The sequence below is a fragment of the Accipiter gentilis genome, chromosome 4, assembly GCF_929443795.1.
Source record: "Accipiter gentilis chromosome 4, bAccGen1.1, whole genome shotgun sequence".
Lineage (NCBI taxonomy): Eukaryota > Metazoa > Chordata > Aves > Accipitriformes > Accipitridae > Astur > Astur gentilis.
Window position 1 is genome coordinate 17,581,144 of NC_064883.1, and position 12,502 is coordinate 17,593,645.

At 40.7% G+C, this 12,502-nt stretch overlaps 1 long non-coding RNA gene across 1 annotated transcript; it reads right to left on the reverse strand.

The window, feature by feature from the left end:
* Positions 1-30: 30 nt before the first annotated feature.
* Positions 31-11,507, reverse strand: LOC126038085 (uncharacterized). Its single transcript, XR_007505901.1, has 3 exons — positions 11,400-11,507; positions 10,078-10,236; positions 31-146 (listed from the first exon to the last, which is right to left on the reverse strand). It is a non-coding gene; the product is annotated as an uncharacterized LOC126038085 (long non-coding RNA).
* Positions 11,508-12,502: the final 995 nt, after the last annotated feature.

Sequence of the window (12,502 nt, forward strand, 5' to 3'; positions counted from 1 at the left end):
AGGTAGGAAATAGAGTTTCAACGGCCTGTTATTTTAAGGATTGTGTTGGTATCTTCCTCACTGCTCTATTTCTTCAGTATCCAAGAATGAAGAATTCTGTAGCTCCAATTTATGAGTGGAAATCAGTGGCACCAGGTTTCGCTCAGCTGAGGAAAGAAAAAATAATTAGCTGGCAGTTTTGTAACTGCCTGAAGTTGAATATAATGAACTGCAGCAAAAGCTTTCTGCAACATTAGAACAGCTGGAGCTAAACCCTACATTTCTGCCTTAAATGGCCTCCACTTACTAGTTGATGAGCAAAACATTAGTAGCAATCATTTGTTTGGTTTTACAGAAATAGAAAAGGTTTGCAGCACAAGCGAGAAGTCAATCTCAAACTGGCTCTCCAATCCCGTTGCAGAATTACAGTGCTAAAGAAGTCAGGGCAGAAGTCTAATGGCCTCAAAATTGTAAATGGGCCCTTTCAGAAAGGCAAAACATTATTTACATTAAAAATTGCTATACTGTTAATGCATCTCTGCTAATGCATTCTCTTTGAAATGAGGTGGTACTGCAGATGACAAGACTTCCATCTGCCACCTTAGATCAATGAAACGGCAGTACAATGGGTTTTTCCAGAATACTTCATAGGTGTCATCAAAAAGCCTTACCACCATGCATTAAAAATTGTCTTTATGTTTAACAACTTACCTATAATAACACTCTAGAGATTATAAAAAAAAGAATATAAGTGATAATAACATTTATTATTACTTAATCTACATAGTTTAAAGCTTTTAAGCCCTACTTCAGTAGTTGTCAGTTACCATACAAAGCATCCTGGGCATTCCCCACATAAACTGTATTGAACTATGTATATAAGAAGAAAACACATATGCAACAGGATTGGGAGGGTTGGGGTTTTTTCCCTGCAGAATCACAGCACAATTAAATTACACTAAACTGCTTTCAAGGAGAGGAAAAATATTATTTTAAAGAATTCTCAAAATCACTGTATACAAATTTCCAGATTTTCATTCTCATTGCCTTCAAAAAACCCCGAGATCTTCCATTTACTATACAGTCCCTAAGGACAGGGAGTTTGTTCATTGTGCTCTCAGTTTCTCTGTGGAGGGCTTGCACAATCCATTGTCTGTGCATTTCCTCATATTTCCATAGCCTTTCTGGGGGAAAAAAAAAAAAAAAAAAAAGAATCTTTCCCCTTTTTCCTTGTTGTCAACATTGTACATATGTTTCATTCTCTCATGTCCTGGAAGTCTTTTGACCCATCTGAACCAGCTGCTAAAAAGAGCATCAACAGAAGAGAAAAAATTGGAATAGGATGAAGGGTACCAGGTATCTACAGTGAATTTGGTTTTTTGTCTTCGTATAGTACAACCATAGTTTTACACAGATAGCAGTAACAAGCAGTTATACTATGCAGAATAGCGTTTACGACTCTAACATGATGATGCAGCGCAGAGACAGACAGGCCTGGTGCGACAGCAGAGTCCTTGAGCAGTGAAGACAGGATGCACTGAAGAGGGCCACAAGCACAGGATGCTGAAAGTAAGGGCACAGGCTGGCACTGGAGACCCCCACGACTATAAACAACTTACCCACAGGCAGTTAAAGAAATGCAGACCTGGAGCTGGACAGAACTGGTTTTAGGGGTAGAAAAAAAAAGAAATAGTATCTAACATATGTAAAAGACACCACATATAGTAAATTTGAGTGTAATATGGAACTGTAGACCAATGAAGATGGAGTAAAGATGTAAAAGGGTGTTGGCAGATATATAAAAATGACCCCAAGTTGATCCTAGAGTAAGGAAGAAGAAACCATCAACATGAACATCATATTCCTTGCAGTGAAGGACTCCAGATGCTGACAATTCACCGTAACAGCCAGCCACCAAGCTTAGCAGCCAGAGGAGCAGTGGAGACGTGAGCCTAACACTGGAAGAAGGGGTAAGCACTAGGAGGTGTGTGTGTAACAATTTTAACTGCATTATCATTCTTTTCTAAACAATTAGATCTGGACTAATAATGGTTAGACTGCTTTGCTTTCAGTTATACTAACAATAAATTTTAACTTTACTTATGTAAAAGGTGTGCTTCCTCCGTGCCCATAAGAAAGATTTTGAGTGTAACAACTCTAAAACAGCAGAGAGAATTCTGGGGCAGATGAATGAGAAAAAAGTTTTGAGTTATATTAATACAGATACAGTATCCTCTTTTGGTACATCAAATTTAAAAAAGAAACAGAAAAAAATTAACGCTAGATACACTCTGGCTTCAAATAGTTAGAGAAATGTGTAGAAATGGAAGCAAAGGTTGTCATTACCTTTAGGGCACATCTTGCTATTTTTAATGGAGAAATTCAAGCTAGTTTAGTAGGATCTGAACCAAAAATCCAAAATTTACCAAATCTGCACTATGTACAAAACAATCTGATGACAGAAAATAAATCAACAATGACATTTTATGTAGGAAATATTTAAAGTATTTATTACCGTAAGCAACACTTTTATCTGGATCATGATGGCAGATGATGGGTCACAAGGGTTACCAGTTGAACTAATTTCGTCCACCTAATATAGCAATGAGCTGGAAAACCATTCAATAAGGACACAGAACTTGCTAATGCTAAAAAAATAATAATACTGACTGAGCAGACATGGTAAAATAGCCTATGGGCTAGTTACTGAAAGCAGTAAAATTATGAACAACTGGAATAAAAAAGTGCCTGGAGTGAACTGAAGAGTATCTAGGATTAACTGTAAAACACTGCAAGATAGCAGTGGGGGACAAAGAAGAGCAAGGGAAAATAGTCATAAAGCAATGAGCCACAGCAAAATCTGATATGATCAAAGACACAACAAAGCACGTGCTGTGAGGCTTCCATCCCTCAAGAGAAGAGTGGAATTATTTCAAAATAACTTACATTTGTGATAGTAAGTAGCCAAATAGTGCTGCCTTTAACTATAGCTCACCAAAGAACTGATGAAGAGAGGGACAGCATAAGCAAGGAATTAGTAGTAGTACAACATCTCTTCTTACAAAACAACTTATTAGCAAAAGATATTAATGAGTGGAAAAACTGAAATTAATGTTTGAAGAATAAAAAATGCAAACTTTTTATAACACCCCAGAGGGCTTTTTCTTGCATTTACACTGTCAAGCCAAGTATCATTTATCTCAGGACTCCCTAGGCCAGCAGTTGTCTATCAGCCACTGCATCTAGCAGGCTTAGGTGACTTTTTCTTCTATGATGGGGACCAAGTTGCTTTTGAACCTACGCCGCCTCTTAGCATCCACTGCCCTTCTAATGGTTCCAGGGTGCTCAAGTAAGAAGCAGATCTGAGGTATAGTCTACAGCAGGTACCATTGCGATCAATTCATAAAAGGCAGGAAGCAGGAATGCCTGGCAGTCTTCGCTTTCCTCAGTACGTGATTCTTCCTCAGGCAGCAAGGGCAGCTTAGTTCACAGGTAAGTTCCTGAAACATGCCTGCCACCCAATAGCATGGTTGAAAGACTCTTGAGCTGAAGACAGCTAAACAAAATTCCTTTAAAAGGAGGATTTGAAGGCATGTGAATATCATAATGAGGCAAGGTAAGAACAGAATTAAATTCCAGAACATTCAGATATTCAGCCTACCTTGAGAATACGGCAAACAAAAACATGTAACTGAAGTACATGTAAGATGAAAGAAGACTTTGATATATGGCCTTGAAAAAGTATTTGGGCAAATTGCAGCTGGAATATTCATGATTTCTAAGACTAAAGCATACTCTCTCCAGGAAAGTAGTAGAAGTCCCATCTGGTGAAACATTCAAAATAAACTGCCTACATCAGTGGAACATTTGCTGAGACAAACAATCCTGCTAGTCAGGAGAAAGTACCCAGGTCCCCACCACTAAGGAGTGCTACACTGCTGATACAGGCCAGGTAGCCTACGGTGAGAGTTCTGCAATATTTACCATTATAACAACTTGTTTTGATTACTTTTACCTTCATTAATCTTTATGCAATTTAATAATGTTTTAAAGCTTCAGCTAGAATTGGATACCATATGTTGACTTTCTCATTAAAAAAAAAAAAAATATCTGACAATCCTTTGGTTGGAAGCCTTAATTCTTCACTTTAGAGGAGAACCCAAAACAGGGCATCTGTGAGGAGGAGCTGACTGTAAAGTCAAACCCAGCCTTTCTACAATCTTTCGAATCAGAAAAAAATTACAAAGCTTTTGAAACCCTTCATTTCCCCCTTGTCCCATAGAAACTTTTTAGAAGATTGGAAACTGAACTCCCCCATGATTTCTTTGGCATGGCACACTAAAGAGTCAGCAGAAGGTTAAGGGACTTATGGACAAGAGGAAAGATGAATTTGGAAGGAGGATGGGGATGAAAATTGAGAAGCAGATGCAGAGAAGTGAATTGCAACAGTTGACTATCTGAAGAGAATGAAGATTGGACCCCGTGAGAAAAAAATACCACAATTATATAACTGATAGTATTGTAAAACATGTACATCTTCACTTCCATGCATGACTGTTTTGTTCAGACACTGAGGCAGATAACAATTTAGGATTCATATAAAACTTGATGGAATTAAGAAATAACAGAAAGGTGTTTTGTTCTATAGGTTCTAATACTTGCAGGCACAAACACGAACAATATCATTATTTCTCATACCCACAGGTAGGCCAGGCTGGGCTCCTGGGGACTGGAAAACCTTAAAAATTATGATATAAAACTAATTAATTAGTCATAGACAAGTGAAGAAAGCTCCCCTTACTACAGCTAGTAATCTCTGAGGGGAAAGATATTTAAAAGGGAAAAATAAAATAAATTTGTCATCAATTTTTCTGAATTTTAAAATCCAACAAATGTTTCAGTAAAGGCTCGCTCTCTTTCAGCTTATCTGCATTTGGTATATCATACATATCATTAGTTGCCAGGTTCTTAATTGTCCAAAAATGTCAACGTTCTTCATATGCTATTTGTCTAATACAAGCATATTTATTCACTACTTGTAAAATGGACCTAAAATGTAGTGAAAGCATGGCCCAGAGATATTAACTTACCGCCTTCAGAATTTTTGGTATCGAAATTAAATAAGATTGTGAAATGACTACATTCCATCACTGCAGATTTTAGGCTTCACTTTTACAAGATTTGCTTCCTGAGAGTTAAATGCTATCCAGGTTGTCATCACCACATCAGTATATCAAATTAAGCTGACTTTTCAAATGAGGTTCTAATTTGTTGGCTGAAAGAAGAAGAAAAAAAAAAAGGCATTATCTCACCACACATGTCCCTTGTCACCAGTCTGCATCCAAGCAATTTTACCTCATGGCATATACTGCCATATTAGATGACGTAATAGAGCTTATTTGAATTAGCTTCGCTTTCCTGGTGTTGTCTAGATTATTATAAATAGAGCAGGCTATTTCACACACTCTACACTGGGTTTATAACAAACATATGTGAGACTTCTGGGATGGGGAAGCTGATGCAATAATAAGTATGCTAACAAATTCAGCCAACATGTTGTTAATTTTCCAGTTGTAGGCCCTTATCTTCCTCTAAGAGGGTGATGTAATTTTTCTGTAGACTTCAGTGAAGGAGTATGTAGCTACACCTGAATGGCTTCTTTGGCAAAACAAATATCTAGTTCATGATCTTTCAATAGCAAATGCTCAGAGGCATGTTTCTGTTTCTTCTCTGTTCCACAGAAAAGTACTACAGTGCTGTAAGATGAATGGTTAAATTACCAGGTTTGGTTTCACCCTCGTACCACCTATAACCATGGCCTGTGTGGCTTCCCAAAACCCTCTTTAATAATCAGGATTCTCATGCATTGGACTCTCAGGTCCCAGGTAAATAGTACCTTGAGGTAAAATAAAGTTTGTAGCTATAGAATAGGTCCACTCAATTTTGATTCTCAGAGCAATTTCCCTATGGTCCGGTGACAATAGGCCAAAGACATGGCATTTACGCACCAAGGTCTGTATAGGTGTACAGTGGTATGGAGCATAACTGTGTGAGCCTATGGAAAATAAACTACAGTAACAACACTGGAACAATTTATAAGCTATCATATCATGCCGGCAACAAAGCACAAAGCTGTTCGCTCACCTCTCCCCCCACCCTGGTGAGATGAGGAAGAGAAAATATAAAGAAAAGCTTGCGGATTGAGACAAGGACAGGGAGGGATCACTCACCACTTATGGTCATGGGCAAAAGACAGACTCAACTTGGGGAAAGAAAAACAAAATTAATTTGTTACTAATCAAATCAAAACAGGATAATTAGAAGTAGACCCAAATCTTAAAACACCTTCCCCCCATCCCTCCTTCCTTCCTGGCTCAATTCCACTCCCAAATTCTCTACCTCCTCCGCCCCCAGCAGCACAGGGGGATGGGGAATGGGCGTTGCGGTCAGTTCATCGCACGTTGTCTCTGCCGCTCCTTCTTCTTCAGGGGGAGGACTCCTCACACTCTTCCCCTTCTCCAGTGTGGGGTCCTTCCCAGAGGAGGCAGTTCTCCACTAATTTCTCCAATGTGAGTCCTTCCCATGGGCAGCAGTTCTTCGTGAACTGCTCCAGTGTGGGTCCCTTCTGTGAGCTGCAGCGTGTCAAGTCACAGACTGCTCCAGCATGGGCTTTCCCATAGAGTCATGGCCATCTTTGGGGGCATCCACCTGCTCCGGTGTGGTGTCCTCCCCAGGCTGCAGGTGGGTATCTGCTCCCCCGCTCACCTCCATGGACTGCGGGGGGACAGCCTGCCGTCTCACCACAGGCTGCAGGGGCATCCCCTCCTCTGGAGCACCTCTTCCCTCTCCTTCTCCACTGACCTTGCTGTCTGCAGAGGGGTTTCTCTCACATTCCAATCTCCTCCCCCACTGCAGGTTTCCCCTTCTTAACTCTGTTCTCCCAGAGGCGCTACCACTGTCACTGATGGGCTTGGCCTTGGCCAGAGGCAGCTATGACTTGGAGCCAGGGAAGCTTCCAGCAGCTTCTCACAGGAGCCACCCCTGCAGCCCCTCCCCTACTACCAAAACCTTGCCACATAAACCCAATACAGTAGGAGAAGCGTAAAAAATTAGGGGAAAACTGCTTTGCTTATTTGCACAGCAAAGGGACAAACCAGCAATACAAATATGCTGGAAGCATGTACTAGCTAAAGGATGAAAAAGATGCCAACGTCATTGAATTAAGGACGGAAGAGAACTTACTGTTCAGCCTGACTCCTACTAAACTAACAGGCAAGACACTTCAGTAATCACAGAAACTTTACAAAACTTTCTAGTGCTAAACTCACTAATTATTGCAGATTTCTTCTCTTTCATAAATAAAAGTTTTAAAAAATGATAATGTCTGGTTATATAGCAAAACAACAGAAATTACCAAAGCTTCCCTACCAAATGTTGGGAAGACTTTAAATTATTCAGGAGATCAGCTGATAGATTACATGAGAAATGAAGCAACAGAAAATTGACTTGTTCACAATATCTGCTTTCATCTTACAGTTTGCACTAGAAATTGCAGTTCCAGTGAGTACTGTACTATGAAGAGTAGAGAGCTGCAACAGCATTATGAGATCATGCAGCAACAGCAAGGCAAGCCAGGCAGGCAGAAAGCCTGGCACAGAGAACTCTCAAGATTGCATCTTTTTCTTGTCCAACACTAATGATTGTTCAAGAAGAAAAAATAAAAAGCAGGAAGAAATGACAGTACTTACAGAACATGGACAGACTAGTGCAAAAAACCACAACCGTCTCCTCCCAGAGGCAATACCAGAGAATTTCAGATTCATCAGTTGTGATCACAACAGAGTCCAGAGAGACTACCATGGTATCGTGACAACTGTTTAATTTAGAAGGCAATAAATGAAGCATTTATTTCAATTACAAAGGGAGAAATAGATAGAAAAATCAAGGTCATAGAGGATCTGCTATGTCTGATTTCATAACACCATTAAATGCAATTCTTAAAAGATTTGGGAACATACCCTCCTTAGCATATACATATGATATCATATATTGTGAATATCCTTGTTCTCCTGCTCACTCTTACGAAAAAGTTACCCTAGCTATGTACAACATGCATTTGTGTGCCACCTTGTAAGTGAAGTGGCCATGGACTGAATGACAAGGAGAGCTCACCCTATGGCAGTCAAAACTTTCCCAGGCAATGTGTACATGGAGGCACAGCACAGCCATTACAACGCAGTATCCACAAAGCCTGTCTGGGCACTGAGGGTTTTTTTTGGTGGTGGTTAAAGGAGAGGTAATGGAGAAATGCAGCTCTGTTAATGCAATACGTGCCATGCTGCTTGTTCTCAGTCCTAAAGAAGATGCCTTAGTCACGGTCCATCATTAGCACAGATGGATCCATAACAGCTCCGGAGGATGCCATTATTGACCTAGGTACTCGGAGAAATGCAGCTACACTTCTAGGTGTCACTGTGGTACTTAAAAGCCTGCAAAATACAGAGAGTCTGTGAATATATTCTTAGACTTCATAAATATGTTCTATAGGACTCATTAACATTTTGACAATAACATATTTATACTTCTATGTGCTTTTTCAAGTACATAATGTATAGAATTGCTTAGTACCCTTTTAACCAGTTCAGTAGACCCAGGTACCCCTGTCTTTTTTACTGCTGTGAAGGTAATAAGCCCACTTATTAAAGTCCCATTGTGTGGACACTCAATGTTCTTGCCTTAGAAAAAGAACAAAGACTCAACATTTTCAAACATTTTTCCCTTTTCCATTAAAGCCCCTTGTAGTCTGAGGTAAAAGCAATTTAATAAAGCCTCCTTCTGATGTTTACAGCTCTAAAAAGAAGAAAAGAAAAACTTCAGAAAAGTTTACCAGAACACTAAAACAAGTAGGGGGAATGATTTTTGTCATTTTTATGATGTCTTCTAGACACTTTTACATGTCACCAGACCAATTAGCCAAAAGGGTGAACAAACTGAACCACAATGACTTCATCATTTAACAGCAATAGCACCTTTTCAAACATTACCATCCAACATTCATTTCTTTGAATCAAAGTGGGACATCAAAGACATTAGATTAACAGCAAAGAACCATAACTGCTGAAAAAAAGTGATGGTCCAAGAAAAAAGATTAATCAAATAGAGGTGCAAATGAAAGCAATGAATCTCTAGCAGAGATTTTAGTATAAACATTAGTCTTTGCACATCAAAATATGAATGGTGAAAAACTTTACAGAATTTTCCAAGTGCTAATTATTACAAACTTTGGACTCTTGAAAAATTTACTTTATAGTTTAAAACTGATCCACTTGTATATATAAATATATGTCTTAAGACACTGGAACTACCAGTGTGTTATAATGTCTTGGTACAAGACCAGGGAGGAAGAACTAAGTGTTTCATCAGAAACCTTTCTCCATATAGAAGCTGGTTTTAGTCTGTGTATGTCCAACATCCATTGCTAGGGGACTAGCTCTGGAAATTGTACTAATAACACCATTAATAAATGATAAATGGACATACAAGCAACTGCAAACAGGGTACCACCTATGTGAGCACGGTGCCAGTGAGCCAAGATGTACTCCTAAGCCCAAGACATTAGACAGTTTTTGAGCATGTCAGGCCTGACCTTGGATATGTGGATGACAATACATTTTGAAAGTCATTTGCTTCCTCTTTGAAGATCTAACTGTAACAGCCACATTTTTCACTCCTGAAGAATAACAGAAAGCGTACAATACTGAGGAGTCCCCAGGAGGTAGCCGGGTGTCCAGTGCTCTGCCTTGCATTTCTGGATGGCCTGCAAAGGTAGCTACACCCTCTAGACAAGCAGCTAGTCATTTGCTGAAGTGACAGAAATATCATTATTCATTTATAAGCTTGACATTATCAGTGAAGACCTCTGCCTGTGTTTATAGTCAGCTTTATGTTACAAATCAAATAATATCTCTCTCAGAAATGAAAACACAATCACTACCAAGCAAAGAAACATCTCTTTTTACTATCATATTGAGCACAGTACAACTCAGAGTGAAAACCCATGACAACTAAGTTGGACGCATTCAAAAGCCTCACACGTACCAAGCTAAAGCAAAGAACAAGGAGCAACATCCCTTGGAACAAGAGGTGAGATGTGAGGTGGTCACTGTGCTGTCCTGGGAGGATGGATTTTCTAATGGGTCTAGGCAGGTTAAACCTGCATTTTACCAGAGGTTAGAGCTAGGAGAGTTAATGGTGGGCCTGCAACAGAGAAACACATACAGGACAGTAACTTTGATATACCTTGTTTAGAAAACTAAGTCCTGCCCTATTTTTACATATGGAATCTACAATTATTAACACTATTACCAGAGGTTTTGTAACTCTTTCTTCATGCCAGTGTTCCTGCAATAACACAACAGCTGTTTCCAACTCCTTCCTCAGTAACAGATGGGTATGAGAGCTAAACACATGCATAATGAGCAAGGCACATATTTGGATGGAAACTACACAACTGAGGTGTCTGCCCTTTGCTTCTTTCTGTTGTCCATGCTATTCCCACTTTATAATAATGCTTTCAAAGGATTTCTCTGGAGAGGGCACTGGAATTAAATTACGTCTCTACTTTTGATTGACTGCAAAGCAGCTGTCAGACAACCAAAGTGTCTCCAATTTCCCTCACAAATTGCAGTAAATAGCTGCTAAGATAAACTTTGCCAAGCTGGTTATGCCCAGCAGTGCTGATGCTGAAATATGGACTGGAGTCAAATAGGAGGAGAAAAGAGTACTTGGCAGGAGGTAATAAAATGAAGAGACAAAGCTCATAAGACTCCAGCCAGTGTAAGCTTACGTGTTTTGAGAAGGAAAAAAAAAAAAAGTGGAAAATGAAAATGGAAATAAACACAAGGATAATGCAACTATTGCACACCTGATTATCAGAGGGCCTCCTTACCTTAAAAATATTGAGGCTTCTGTTGGGAAAACACCTTGGCTGCATCTGGAAAATCCTAACGCTACGTCCGTCACCAGGTCTGGGTGATAAATATTTTGGATGGGTCAAAATGATATCTTAATTGTTTTCATGGCAAGGGACCCCTCCAGTTCGACCCGTCCCCCCCACCTAACCACAACACCCGAGTTTTTACAGCCCTGGGCTTCAGCACAAATGGCAAGCGGGAGGTCTGGCAAGAACAGGGCAGTGCCTTCACCTGGCTCTCCGGGGAACTATCCCTTACTGACCCTCTGCTACGTTACGACGTCAGTCCTACAGTGCTACCTACGGAAGGCAAGATGCAAAGAGAAAAAAAAAAAAAAACAAAACAGAAAAAAAGCCACTGGGGGACAAGGAGGGAGGACAAATGTAGCGAGGCACCAGCTAGCAACTTCAAAACGAGTGCGCTACCGTTTGCAAAATCAAACCTCACCTGACATTAAGCAAATCCTGTCAAGTTTTAACAAGCCGCCAGGTTCTCCCCTGACGTGCCAGCACCTGGCGCCAGACCGCCTTCAGGGCGGGCGGCCGCTGCCCCTGCAACAGCGGCGGGGCGGCCCCGAGCGGGCACCCCCGCCCCGGCCGGCCCCCACGCGGGGGACGCCGCGGTCCTAGCGCCGGCCCCGCGGCGGAGGCGACCAGGCAGCCCTGCTGCCACCAGGTGGCACTCCTGCCAAACGCCTCGCCCCGTTTCTTACCGGCAGACGATAAAAGCTCTGCCTCCCGTCCACGCAGTTCCACGGCGTGGGACCGGACACGGCAAATCAACGCTTTCGCCGAAAGCACACGCGCAGTTAGATTTTGGAGATGCATATCCTGGAAATTCGCCCAAGGTGTTGTCTTTGTAGTGGATGCAGATATAAAATCGAGGCGATGCGGAGGTTTAGAGACGCAGATTAACTGCACTGGGAAGATCCCACTGGAGACCAAAATTTCCTTTTCCTATTCCTGCTCTCATTTACACGTCTTTGAATACAGCGTTGCACTATCCACTATGCTACATCTGGCAAAACCCTGCCTTGCCAATGTTTTATCTGGCTTTAGCTATTGCCGTTGCACTGCCCCAGCCCTTTGTGCTCCTTTTTGCCAGTTCAGCACCCCTAGAAACGTTGACAGGTAAATCGGCAATGTTTAAATCTCCCTTCTGAAATCAATTTAGCACACGTGGTAAAAGCCTAGCGAACACACGACAACTTTGAAGAAAGATTCCAGTACTATGAATAAGCTTTTAAAAAAAGATGGAAATAAAGTCGTAAGATAGAAGGAAACAAGACAATGCAATTTTCTGAAGAGATGGTGTAAAGACAGCACAGATCATGCTACCGATGAAGAGCAGGTACAACCATATGCACTAATGAGCACTTTCTGTAAATAAATGGAAGAAAGAATAAGGACTCAAAGTTTAATAAGTTTATTAAACATTTGGGGAAAACTGACTTGCAAAGGTGAAAGTGAATCCTGGTTAAAAAGACCGATCTTATAAAGGAAGCACCATTCTTGCAGAAACTAAAATCTGCAGAGAGATTTTGCCACTCT